The sequence below is a fragment of the Amphiura filiformis genome, chromosome 1 (assembly GCF_039555335.1).
Source record: "Amphiura filiformis chromosome 1, Afil_fr2py, whole genome shotgun sequence".
Classification (NCBI taxonomy): domain Eukaryota; kingdom Metazoa; phylum Echinodermata; class Ophiuroidea; order Amphilepidida; family Amphiuridae; genus Amphiura; species Amphiura filiformis.
Genome location: NC_092628.1, coordinates 96478451 through 96492755, shown reverse-complemented (window position 1 = coordinate 96492755; position 14305 = coordinate 96478451). Strand labels below are relative to the sequence as shown.

The following is a 14305-nucleotide window of genomic DNA, read 5'->3' as shown; positions in this document are numbered from 1 at the left end:
GCAAGATGATGTGAACTACCAAATTGCAACAGTTTAAAATAGTGGCTAACCTTCAAGGCCAACTCTACCTGTGTATTCTTGCTAAGAAACATCAATCAGTGCCCTAAAGTTCTCTGCTACAAGACACTTCTGCGCTCTGTAATTGAATATGCCAGTGTCGTCTGGGAATCGCAATCCACTCTTACATCTGGAAATTGGAAATGGTACAACAAAGGTCCACTTCGTCTTCTATCATGACAACAGAATTACCAGTAGTGTATCAGCCATACGTCACCAACTGCAATGGCAAACCCTACAGCAACGCTGTGCCAAGCCTGAAGTTGAAATAATGTATCATATCGCTTACAGAATTGATTATATTTAGAGAATAAAGGTATTGGTTTTAGCCACTGGAGTGCATCTATCGTCTCATATAACACGGGCGACATCATTATTTTAAGTAAAACATCGAGGCGAAGCCGAGTTGTTTTACGCCACAAATCACATCTTAAACACTTCAATTCAAATAGAAATAAGTATTACAAATTTTAATCAAATTAAATCCTACATTTTACAAGAACTACCTAGGGCTTAAAATCGATCAGTCCCGTTGTTGCTATGCTCCTCCGATTGGTTCAAATAGCGAGTACGCGTATCGCGTTGATGCACATGCGCTGACCCGTGTGATATCGTGTCATATCACATGTTTAAGAATCCACAGTCTTACCTTGTGCCAACCGTGATGCTACGTGACCTACGTGATGTGCTACGTGATGCTATGAAATATCACGTGTAATTTAACAGGACAATAATATTAATCTTTTGCCAATATTCGTTTTTCCCGGCCAGGCTGGTATCAGGGTCTGGAATGCATTTCTCCAGCAGCTCCCTGGAATGCTTCAAAGGGTAGGTACAGTCTGTCCAGCTTTGCTAGACTGATCCCAACTTTTATTGCACGTTAGTGGTAGTTCAGCATTGTAAATTTCCTTCACCCATCCTGCAAAAAGTACGAATATACGCACAGTGGACTGTACTATTCACGAAGAGGACGTTTGCGTGATCCATTGCTACAATAAAGGGAGCAAACATTTTCCCATCCAGCAACTGCCGGCTAATTGCCTTGCTATCCATGCTGTCAAAGGTCTTGAGCTAGTGATCTATGAAGCTATGTGACGTCATCTTGGATGGCGTCAAGTTGGGATAGTGAGGTGGGTGTTCTCCAGTCCATATTATTTGCATATTCTATAGAGTACAGCCCTTTGTGCATTCTCAAGATATGGAGCAGTTCGTCGAAGCAGCTCCAGCCGCAACCTAAGCAGTCTTTAAAATTCTCATGATCACAGGTGACACATGATATGTCTTTGCTGACGGAGATGCAAATAACTCTTTCTGCCTCTTCTAAACGAGTACTGAGTAGAGACTTGGATGACTAGTTGCAGCACCCCTCTTGCACTAAAAGCACAAAATATTAGGGTTTTTTGAGAGTAGAGGAAAGATTGAGGTTTGATTTCGGTTCTCTGACATAATTGAAATAAAATGAGCTCCCATGTCCCTCCAAAACGTGTGGGCGAACTCCAAAAGGGGTCAAAACTGAAAAATACATTGATGGTTGTAAAATTAAGATTAAAAAGTATGCTGTCTACGTCTTTATGGTTACAGTGATATAAGATAAAACGTGTCAAATGTCAAAATTTTAAACGGCTGCCATTTTAATAGGTTCAAATTTTTCATCTAGTCCCAGGATTGAAACAAAAATAGTTTACGTCCCTTATATTTGGTTACAGGACAAAGTAGGTCAGTGCCATCTAATTCTGTTAACATTTGTGTTGTTTTACTCTAAGTTGACAGTTGACAATGCAAACTAGACTTATTAATCCTTCTCGGTAACCATGCATAAGTCGTAGCTAATATGAACTGTATATACATGTTTTAATCCACGCGACAAGACGGCTAGTTTTAAATGCACATTATAGTATTACCGGTAATATTAAAGATAGTCCCCCTCCTGGAGGGACGTTTTTGGGAGGGGCTCCTTTTCCAATTATCTCAAAGAACCGTTATTGTTCCTAAATTCCTTCCTCTGCTCTTGTTTCACGAAAGCCCAAATATGAACCTATTTAAGTACCTAATAATTGCAGAGGGCGTGCATGTGGTTGCTTCTGAATCTATATAATAAATTAATAATGGACCTGCCCAGATTACATTAACACGACATTGAAAGCAACGTCAGCTCCAGAATGCATGCCCGCTGTATGCCATTAAGCAAAACAGAACGACATTAAACATCATTAGAAATACGACTTGAATGTACATTGCAGCACAATCACCTCATTTGGACATGGAGATACTGGATAGCGTTAAAGAACTACTAAGGCCAACTATCTTCGTTCTGCTCCTAGGCAACTGTAAGTAGACAGTTTGATTGTTTACCGTTATCATGCATATATTTATGATTCTAAATTCGTCCCTATAAATAAATCTTTAGGGCAGTGTACATAATTGTATTTGATGTTAAATGTTAAACAATTTATAAGTACTTAACTAGATCAATGAAACTGGTTTTCCCTGCAAGCACCATTACCATGACTACATTAACCATATTAACAAAAGAATCACATTTATTTACATTTTATGATGCCAACACAATGCTACCGAAATGTGGCTTGAACCGCTAAAACTTATTTTTACACGCCTTTGTCCCATGATGAAGGTGATTTGTGATTATTTTCAAGCAAGGGAGTGTCTTTCCTCATGTCCCGTTCTGTATATCAATGCTAACAGAGGTTATACGAGACAGGCTTGTGCCCAAGGTTAGTCCACCTCGTTTGAGTCGAGCCAAGTCCATTTGTGTCCGAGCCACGATCGAATCCAAGTTCGGAGTGACGAGTCCTATTCCAACAAAATAATGTCAAATCCACGTTTAAGTTATGGATTGATATCGACGATACCAAAAAGCCTATTATACATGACTGTATGTACACTGCCACAATGTATGCAAATTAGATTTTAGAACATTTAACTCTAATTGACATTATTTTGTAGATGAATTATTTCTCAATTTACACATATTTAATTGGACTGAACCGGAATGACTGATTCAACAAAGAGTTTTTTTTTTCCTTTTAAAGGATGTCTCCTGCAATCACAACATTATACCTTATATGTTAGAAAAATAATTATCAAGCACAAATCATACGGTTTATATAAAACAAGCTCATATTAACCATAAAACAAATAAAAACAGCCATTTCGGCGCCCGGGAATTTTGAATATCACGTGTTGAGAGGCGGCTGTATTAATTCGTTTTATGATCAATATGAGTTTGTTTAAAATAAAACCACGTCATTCGTGCTTGATAATTAATTTCCTAACATGTAAGGCATGATGTTTTGATTGCCGGAGACATCTTTTAAATTACAAATACGAGTGAAATAGTGAAACCAAATACGACTTGAATGTACTTGCACAATCACCTCATTTGGACATGGAGATACTGGATAGCGTTAAAGAACTACTAAGGCCAACTATCTTCGTTCTGCTCCTAGGCAACTGTAAGTAGACAGTTTGATTGTTTACCGTTATCATGCATATATTTATGATTCTAAAATCGTCCCTATAAATAAATCTTTAGGGCAGTGTACATAATTGTATGTGATGTTAAATGTTAAACAATTTATAAGTACTTAACTAGATCAATGAAACTGGTTTTCCCTGCAAGCACCATTACCATGACTACATTAACCATATTAACAAAAGAATCACATTTATTTACATTTTATGATGCCAACACAATGCTACCGAAATGTGGTTTGAACCGCTAAAACTTATTTTTACACGCCTTTGTCCCATGATGAAGGTGATTTGTGATTATTTTCAAGCAAGGGAGTGTCTTTCCTCATGTCCCGTTCTGTATATCAATGCTAACAGAGGTTATACGAGACAGGCTTGTGCCCAAGTTCAGTCCACCTCGTTTGAGTCGAGCCAAGTCCATTTGTGTCCGAGCCACGATCGAATCCAAGTTCGGAGTGACGAGTCCTATTCCAACAAAATAATGTCAAATCCACGTTTAAGTTATGGATTGATATCGACGATACCAAAAAGCCTATTATACATGACTGTATGTACACTGCCACAATGTATGCAAATTAGATTTTAGAACATTTAACTCTAATTGACATTATTTTGTAGATGAATTATTTCTCAATTTACACATATTTAATTGGACTGAACCGGAATGACTGATTCAACAAAGAGGTTTTTTTTCCTTTTAAAGGATGTCTCCTGCAATCACAACATTATACCTTATATGTTAGAAAAATAATTATCAAGCACAAATCACACGGTTTATATAAAACAAGCTCATATTAACCATAAAACAAATAAAAACAGCCATTTCGGCGCCCGGGAATTTTGAATATCACGTGTTGAGAGGCGGCTGTATTAATTCGTTTTTATGATCAATATGAGTTTGTTTAAAATAAAACCACGTCATTCGTGCTTGATAATTAATTTCCTAACATGTAAGGCATGATGTTTTGATTGCCGGAGACATCTTTTAAATTACAAATACGAGTGAAATAGTGAAACCAAATACATCAAAAAATGCAGTCATTGCGTGTATTTATTTAAACATTATAAAGTACATACATTTCAAGAAAGCTCAATTCTAAAACTGATAAATCCATACAAAGACATATTATAGATGCTTTATATTTAGACATAAAATTTGAGTACATTTCATATATGCTCTTTGTGTCATTTATCATAATTGTTGTTTTTCTTCAATGCAAACATTTTAATTTTCCAAATGGTATTTCAAGGACACTTTAATAAGATCTAATTTTTTAATGAAATGCATCCAAATTGACAGAGTAGATGGACCTTTTATCACGCATTAGTATATTTTGCTCTCGTTTCTAAAAGGCGAGGTTAAATTTCATTTCAAATAAAACAGGCACAACTACACACAGCAGCCGGGTAAATGGTGACTTTATTATTATAGATTCGCGTTATTTCATCGCCTTTCTGTTTACAAGCAAACGGGCCTTAAATTCTACTGGGGTTATGAGAAAAATAAAAACTTTCTTGCCTAAGTTCTTCAGGTGTCAAACTGTCAAATTTTGACGGTGTTGTCAATTAGATTAGCTACCTTTAATTTCTACTAATGTGTTATTGTGACCTTTCCTAGGTTGTTACGGTTCTTCACATCGAGAATTGCGAGATTTCCTGATGAAAGATTATTCAACCATTCACATTCGACCCGTGATAAAAACTTCGACTACAACAAATGTCACTTTCAGACCTATCTTTGTTAACCTGATTGAAATGGTACGTTTAAGTAACTAAATGTAATTAGAGTGTTTAAATTAGTTTAAAACCAGTTCGAATGACCTTGATTTTGACTCCAGAGTCTTGAATTATTGTGCAACCAGACGTGTCTTTTAATTTGGTTTATGGATAAGACAGATTTTCTCTTTTTCGATTGACAGTACAATACTATGTATATAATTAAGGTTATTAATTATTGTTTGGTAGTTCACAGCATCTTACGAATGGTAGTGAGCTTTGGCAAAAACTGTATTGCTCAATTCATAGCGAGTGTGTAGAAGAATTAAAATATCACAGATATACTTTTATACGTGCTGCGGTTCTTGAGTTACGTTGTAAAGAGGGCTGAAACAACAACACTTTTGTAAAACGTACATAACTCATTAACAACAATAAATTAAGCAAGTTTGCAAAGTATAAGATTTGCAGAATGAACTTTTGCAAAACATCAAGGTGTTATTTTTCAATAATATATTGATCTAGATAATGAAAATCGATTTTTAGGTTGCTTCGACCAACAATACCTATAATTAAATATCCTAACACATATAAAACATCCCCACTACTTTTTCCCCCACACCTCTGCAAGTATACAAAAATTACAATTCACACACGGCAACCTGCACAACATGATGCATAAAATCGGAAATAGACCCCCGCCCCTCCTCCCAACTAAACGAGAAAACTATTTTCTTGCTTTTCACGATCAGCGTAATTGGATGCTGCATTAAAGTTATCGATTACCGAGAAAATGAACATGGAAATAATCGCCGTTGAAGTGGCCACATTGCACTTTGATTGAATCTCACATTACGTAAACATCATGTAAATCATTCATTCATTCATTCATTCATTCATCATTTATTTCCATATCAAATTAATACATAATTACATACATCAAAATCAGACAATATTAAATTATCAAAATACATCAAAATCAGAAAAATAACTTAATTACAACAATTAACAAGACATGTTATGGAGGAGAAGGCTGGAAGGCCAAATAGGCCTGTAAATGTTTATAAAAAATGTTATTGTAAACTAATTTTGCAAATATTTTTGCCAAATATTGTGTCAATACTTAAATAACATTATGTTGAAATATTTGAACCCAGCAAGCACATAAATGTTCTTAAAATGTTTTTTTCAAAACCTTTTAATAAAATTTAAATGTCGGGTTATATAAAGGTAATAAAAAAATAAATAAAAATATTTTGGGCAAACATTTTTCGCAAAATATTTTTTCAACCCCAAAATAACATGTTTTGAAATGTTTTGAATCAAGGTTTCAAGAATGTTTTTGGAATGTTATTAAAACGCTTTTATACCCTTTATATAACCCGACATTTAAACGTTTTCTGTAAAACATTATACTCCTCCAGATTTCAGATTTAAAGGCCCATTCAGTTATTTGCTCATCCATTTTTTGCCAAATTTCTCATTTCAAAAATACCAAATGACAATTTGAATGACTTATCCTTCACTTTTAAGCTATTTATAAACAATTTTAATTTTTTTACACTTGCGCTGGGATCACTGAATGGGTCTTTAAGTTGAGACATATTTTCAAGAAATTCACAGAAAATTGCATGACGACACGTATTTGTGAGCGCAAGAGAAGCACCTTTTACCATCGCTATGGAATATCTAGACCATGGGCATAGAACAGTGGTGAAAACAACGCTCAAATGTAATTTTCTCTTTAATTATACTCCTCCAGAATTCGGATGTAGGTTGAGACATGTTTTCAAGAAATTCACTGAACATTGCATGACGACACGTTAAAGAGAACTTAAGCACTTTTTACCATCTCTATGGAATTTCTAGACCCGCTTGAAATTCGAACACGCGAAGTAAATTTCTGTGGGTTGTGCTACACTTGTTAACTGACTCTGGTTACGTCCCGGGGGTTACGTTCATAAGTTCACACTCTTCCAGAATTCGGATGTAGGTTGAGACATGTTTTCAAGAAATTCACTGAAAATTGCATGACGACACGTTAAAGAGAACTTAAGCACTTTTTACCATCTCTATGGAATTTCTAGACCCGCTTGAAATTCGAACACGCGAAGTAAATTTCTGTGGGTTGTGCTACACTTGTTAACTGACTCTGGTTACGTCCCGGGGGTTACGTTCATAAAAAAAAAAGTATAAAAATATTGAAAATGTTTGGCATTGTTGTCTTTCTGATATTTTGTAGGTTATTACATAGATTTCTTTACACAGCCACGATAATAGGGAAAACGACTTAGTAATCATTACATTTGTTTAGAATTATTATTTGAATTTGAATGCGAGTTCTATTTATGAGCTTTTAAATTTACATCGGTCGCTGTGATGTACGAGCGTATTAAAGTAATTATGGATGACAGTATTATGACAATCATTGAATTCGCGGCGCAAAATAGGGATTCATACATCATGTACATAGTCTAACCAGACAATTTCATATCCCGTGGCTAATTTTGTCAGTGATTCGCTTTTACAGGCAATGTTTCAAGGGACACTACTAATGAATTGGTAGACTTATTGCTCCAAAATTGATGTTATTGAATATGAGGCATTAATTGATTTACATGAATAATAATGAACTCTATCGAATAAGAAGAGGAACTATTATTTTATGTCTTTTTTGCCATTGTCATGATTGCAGGATACAAGGAACCAACAGTACACACTTTTTTCTTACCTGAAAACAGTAAGTGCCATATTCCACCTCCATTTTCATATATTAATTTAATATCAACAGCCAAATAAAGAGCTATAAAGTTAGACAACGCAGTAATACAGATACATTATTTCAACTTGCATTAAAATGTAAAAAATATATGAGGTATCGATCTAGTTGTCCGATGCGGTGGCATGCAGAACGCACACAAAACAGTTCGTTCAATGTCATAATGTGTTTCAATGTCATATTTCATGACAATTAAAAACACCATTATATCATTCACTAATCGCACATTCGGTAATTTGGTTTATTCTCTTCTTCGCCATTATTATTGTTACAAACATGTACATTGGATATTATATTTTGTTGAGCTTTGTTGTTAGGATGAAAATAATTGTTGCTGCTTTTTTCTTTTGGTTTCATTTACTTCAAATAAACGTTAATTGACGCTCTAGGTTTGGAGAGACGAATTTTTGACCTGGAATGCGTCCGATTATGATGGTACCGATGTCATCTATCTACCCCATGATTCTATTTGGAAACCAGATATTACTCTCGAACAAGGGTAATGTAGAACATCTCATCACACTCAAATGCTGATCATACCATGCAATTGTGTGCATCCATACACTCTAATTTCGTAGTATTCATTTTTTAAATTAAATCCCTACTCGTGTATTTTTGATCCTGTAACTTTTCGTTTTGATGCGATGTACTGTTCATTTGGATTAGGTTTATTATCATTTTGAACGGACAATCTTATCAATAGTTTCAGGAATTAACATGAACCTTATGTTGGATTATTTTGGCTTATATCATATTTTGTATGCATATTTTTTAATTATGTATATTTTAATATAGCCCCTGGGCCTCATGGAAAAACAAGGGATATTTTAAAACATCCACTGAATGAGTAACCCAGGCAAAAGAAAAAGGCAAAAGAAAACAAAACAAAATTATCCCCAATTATTGCTTTATTTAAATTATTCTATTAGTTTCCGCCGCTTATGATTAAAGGAACACAACATTATGCCTTATATGTTAGAAAAACACGAATCACGTGGTTTTATTTTAAACAAACTCGTATTGACCATAAAAACGAATAAAAACAGCCGACTCTTAACACGCGATATTCAAAATTCCCGCGCCGAAATAGTCTAGAGCAATGACGTCATGGTTATTTATGCTCAATTGTCGCCAGCCTTCATTGTGTTACTGGGACGTCATTGCTTGTTTCGGAAATTTGAATATCGCGTGGTGAGATACGGTTGTTTTTATTATTTGAGTTTGTTTGAATTAAAACCTGATTCGTGCTTGATAATTATTTTTCTAACATATAAGGCATAATGTTGTGAATGCCGGAGACTTCAATTTAAGCGACTGCAATATCACGGTACAAACAAGTGTATGTTATCCCTGCTATAACTCCTCTTACTGTATTACATCATGATCGTGAGTCTAAAAGATTTTGTGTTTTGTTTTTGAGAACGCAAATGGGACGCGCAGGGAAAATTGTGGGTTTTTCTGAAATTAACTGATTAGTGGCTTTCACAGTGTTTGTGTATACCAGGCTACTACCATGAACACGAATGCGATGATATAGTTTCATAGCGCATTTTATATCACTAGTTATGATTGAAAGGTTAGTCAGTAATCACAAATATATTATACCCTAAAATCGTTGCTAGAAGATTAATATCTAATGCGAATGTTTTGTTTTTCAGCCCTGAGTTTCAGCGGTACAACCCCGACTCTTTTGTGGAAGTTCACAACGATGGCATGGTCTACTGGTACGTCCAAGCAATATATAAAGGCAATTGTCCTGTTCGGGTTAAATGGTTCCCTTTCGATGCACAAATTTGCTACATGAAATATCTATCTTGGACCTACAATGGTCGGGAATTACGTATATATTCCGATAAATCTGTTGATGGAACCCAAAGAAGGTATGTAGATCACATTCTTAGTATCCGTATTTGAACTGAAGTCAAACAGTTTCGAACCGAAATAATTAATGCAGGAGTGTATGATGGAGAAAAATATATAAGACACGCGCGACTACATGGGCAGGGGTGACACTATATTCACTGAAGGTTTTATTGTAACAACGCAAACCTATGCACCGGCTTGTGCAACTTGGTTTGTGATCTACAAATTGAATATAAATACTGCTTCCATTTATAGGCAACCGAAACCGTTGAGGGCGTGATGAGTTGGCCAAGATGAAAATCATAATCACAGACATTCTCAAGTCGCTATTACCGACCATGTAGCCTCTTCTAATCATTCTATCAACTGGGAGGACTCAAAAGTTATTGACAGGGAAGCTGACCAGACAAGCCATCTGGATACGCCGAAAAGGAAAAGACACTCTAAACAAGGATGAGGGACCTATTCACTCAACAACATCTTTGACCAACTCATTACGCCCTCAACGGTTCCTGATGCCTATAAAAGGAAACAGTCAGATGTGATGAGTTGCCAGTCTGATGAAAACACTAGTGTAGTGGTGAAACGTCACTCAACATCATTTTCACTGGAATTGTTCAAAAGGATCCATGTTAACAACCCTTGCTGTAGGTTTCTGTTCGGGGTCCAGACTATTAACGAACTCGTATACAATGGTATAGTCACGTGCGATTATCTTGACTAATTCACTATAACCTTATCATAAATATTAAGTACGTTTGGTGTTATTTCTAGAATGGCGAGATGAATTTATAACATGTAGATAATTTTACTTTCAGCTATTTGGAGAATGGAATCTGGGATTTAGTTGAAGTTTCTGTCAAAGAAGTAACATCAAAGTACAGCTGTTGCGAATTCAATTACTACAACTTGGAATATCGGCTTGTCTTTCATCGTCAGGCTTCATTCTACATCAATTATATCGTTATTCCTGTCATTTTACTCTCACTTCTTGCCGTCACAGTATTCTTTTTACCGCCTGATAATGGCTCAAAGTTACAGTTTTCAATAACAAACTTGCTGGCATTATCGTTCTTCCAAAAACTTATTTCTGAAGTGATACCGCCTGCCGGGGAAAATGCACCAGTAATCGGTGAGTTCGGGTTGATAAAAGAAATGCATCTTGTCCAAAACTGCAATCATCTTAAAAGCTTTTGCATATTTTATGAGAAACCTGTTTTATTTTTAACTAAAAGGCTTGTTGCTTTTGTAAAAAATGGAAACAAAACCTTTTTTTAAAGTCCAGAATCGCATGAGCTTGATTTGAAATAATAACCGGGTTCTGAATAGTTTAACCCGATGACGTTGACTTAATAACCGGGTTCTGAATAGTTTAACCCGATGACGTTGACTTAATAACCGGGTTCTGAATAGTTTAACCCGATGACGTTGACTTCAGCTTCTTATTTTGTTTCAAATATTGATTTCAGTTTATTATAAAACAGTTGCCAAACAACGACGATGGGCTATGGTTGCAAAAAACCACGATGGGCTATTTGAGTTTTTTGGATTCCCGTTAGGCCCTGTATCCATAGGCTGTTCCCTTGTGGCGTGTGACCTTGTTCCGTGTTCACTTGTTCCCATGTGACCTGCCACACAGAAGCTCACAGACAACGAACCTTTGTTTTGCTTAGTGGCCGCTACGGCCACTAAGCAAAACAAAGGTTTGTTGTCTGTGTGGCAGGTCACATGGGAACAAGTGAACACGGAACAAGGGCACACGCCACAAGGGAACAGCCTATGGATACAGGGCCTTACAGTTAAAGTTCCAATTACCATCACTCCTTTCAAATGTATGTGACATCATTGATTTCTTTAAAACAGTCACATGAACTTTTTTTAATATATTGTCATTCTTTTGTCATCGAATCTGTGACATTTCATGTCGAAAATGTACAACAATGTTATTATTCAAAGCAAAAAGCCAGAACAATAGCTATTATAGCTATCAATGAAATTAATCACCAAACATGCCAGATGTTCTAAGAATACACCTTACGCTTATATACATTAGTGACTTCTTTACTTTCAGATTATTATTTCCAAATCATGATCATCATGGTCAGCTTATCTGTGTTTGCAACAGTTGCTGTCATCAATATAAGCAGTCGATCTCAGGAACCAGTTCCCAAATGGATGAAATGGCTAGCATTTGAAATACTACCACATATTTTGTTCTTGCACAGCTATGTACAGATGGTAAGGGAAGCTAACAAAACACCAAACTCAGAACCTGAAAGGACGACAACAAGAAAACGAAACAAAATTGATGACGATGTGATTCAACACATATTGAATCCGGCAGTTGCCATTAACTCGGATTTCAAAAACACTAACCATGATCAAGGTTTTACTACACATAACAAAGATGATAAAAGCGTGTTTGCCAAAGACTGGTTCCTTGTAGCGCTAGTTGTTAGTCGCTTTTTTGCATTGCTCTTCTGTGCTGTTGCCATATTGAGCACTGTGTCTATTCTTACATTCATATGGTATCAAAGTACCATTGAATTTGACGATGCTTTGGGTAAACTGAAAGATGAATGGAAGGCTAAAACATTCTTCTCTGATGCGTAATTACCAACGGGGATCGAAGAAAAGTTTCAAATTGTCTGAAATTTTTATTTTGATGATCATATTTGAAATCAGTATAAAAATGCATTCAATAAACCCAAACAAGGAGAATATTGGTTCAACGGATCTTGAGATAGCTCTTACTATTTTGAGAAAATGTCTCAAAACTTAGCCTTTTTTATGTTGAAGCCTATGGCCAGCACGCAAAGGAGTGTTTTTCTTTCAAAACATATTGCTAATTTATTATTGTGCTAAATATTATATGTTAATAGCGCCGAAGAGCACCCGAGTCTATGGATCATGTGTTAAAGTTTAAAACACATAATTATGGTTACCACCAAAATGTTTTATTTCATTTCATTTCATTTTATTTAGTACTCAATATACATCAAAAATTGCAAACAAAAAAGAAAATACAATAGATTGCATTGCAAAAATTATACTCTCAGTCTTTCCAAGATGTAAGGAAAGTTTATTATCAACAAGCCATTGACGACAAGTCTCCAACTCTTTACTTAGTTTATCAGTAAAACTTTGGATCTTTGTCTGAAACTAGCAGAGCACTGTCATCTGCATAAAGCAGGAGTTTGCATCCGACACTGACGGCCATGTCATTTATATAGCTCAAAAAAGGAGTGGCCCTAGGATACTGCCCTGAGGAACTCCACAAGAGATTGGAAGGGGTCAGAATCCACCTTGTTCACGTGGACAATCTGCTTTCGACCGCTCAAACCATTCCACCGAGTCAATACCCATGGCCCCAAGTCAGAGGATGTTTAAAGACATTCCCATAACCCAATGGAGTTTCTGACCTTGTATGTCTGGCTTTTGTACATATGTTGCACAGTTGACCATACCTTGCATTGGGCTTGTGTGCACATATCTGGTGTTTTCATCCTTTTATTTAACATTCAAAACATTGAGACTTATGAATAAAATTAATACAGTGGGACAATATGAATGTTTCCTGTAAGAAAGTCAAATATAAGTTATAAGTCTCAACTATTAACTTGTTGGCTGCAGTTTTAACCATTTTGTGTGTGTGGCAATGGGAACTTTGCCTTTAAAATTAGGTTATATTGATCAAATTTCCCAATCATAGTGCATTGTAGGAATGCCTTTAAGCCTCCTCTGGCCCCAAGTTTTCACATAGAATGTCATGGTCGACAGTGTCGAATGCCTTCTGGAGATCCAATAAGACTAGTCCAGTGTAATTGCCTATGGAAGTTTGGCTGTTTATATAATCTGTAAGATGGATTAAACATGTATGTATCTATTGAAAATGAGTTCCTAAAACCATATTGATGTCCATAAAGAATATTATTTTCCCGTAAGTAAGAATCAATTTGAACAAAACCAGCTTTTTCAAGAATTTTCGATGTTATACAAAGAATACTGACGGGCCTATAATTACCCACTTCAGACATACCTACTGTAGATTACTTTGGTTGGTCCTCATTTACACCGTGGGTTCTGTATAATAAGAGACTGTTAAAGGCTGTCCAGTATTAACATTATAATTTTACGTCACACTTTACATGTATTACATGTACATATGTCAATACACCCCTACCAGTGGGGATTTTATTAGACAGCGGTAGATACGAGACATGGAGGATGAGTGGTCAAAATCTTTAGACCACCTATTTTAAGGGATCGGATAATACATATTTTATGGCAAATTATTATATTTTTGACATTTAACAGTCCTCGAAGTGAAGTTAATAAATTTAATGATATGTAGCTGGGAGGAAAAGCCGTCCATCATTTGAAAATATTGACCTTTCG

The 14305-nt window shown here is 35.7% G+C and overlaps 1 long non-coding RNA gene across 1 annotated transcript; it reads left to right on the top strand.

The window, feature by feature from the left end:
- Positions 1-5283: 5283 nt before the first annotated feature.
- On the top strand, positions 5284-9820 carry LOC140167718 (uncharacterized). The gene is made up of 4 exons (XR_011861069.1): positions 5284-5307; positions 7961-8005; positions 8434-8543; positions 9703-9820. It is a non-coding gene; the product is annotated as an uncharacterized lncRNA (long non-coding RNA).
- The last annotated feature ends 4485 nt before the right edge of the window (positions 9821-14305 follow it).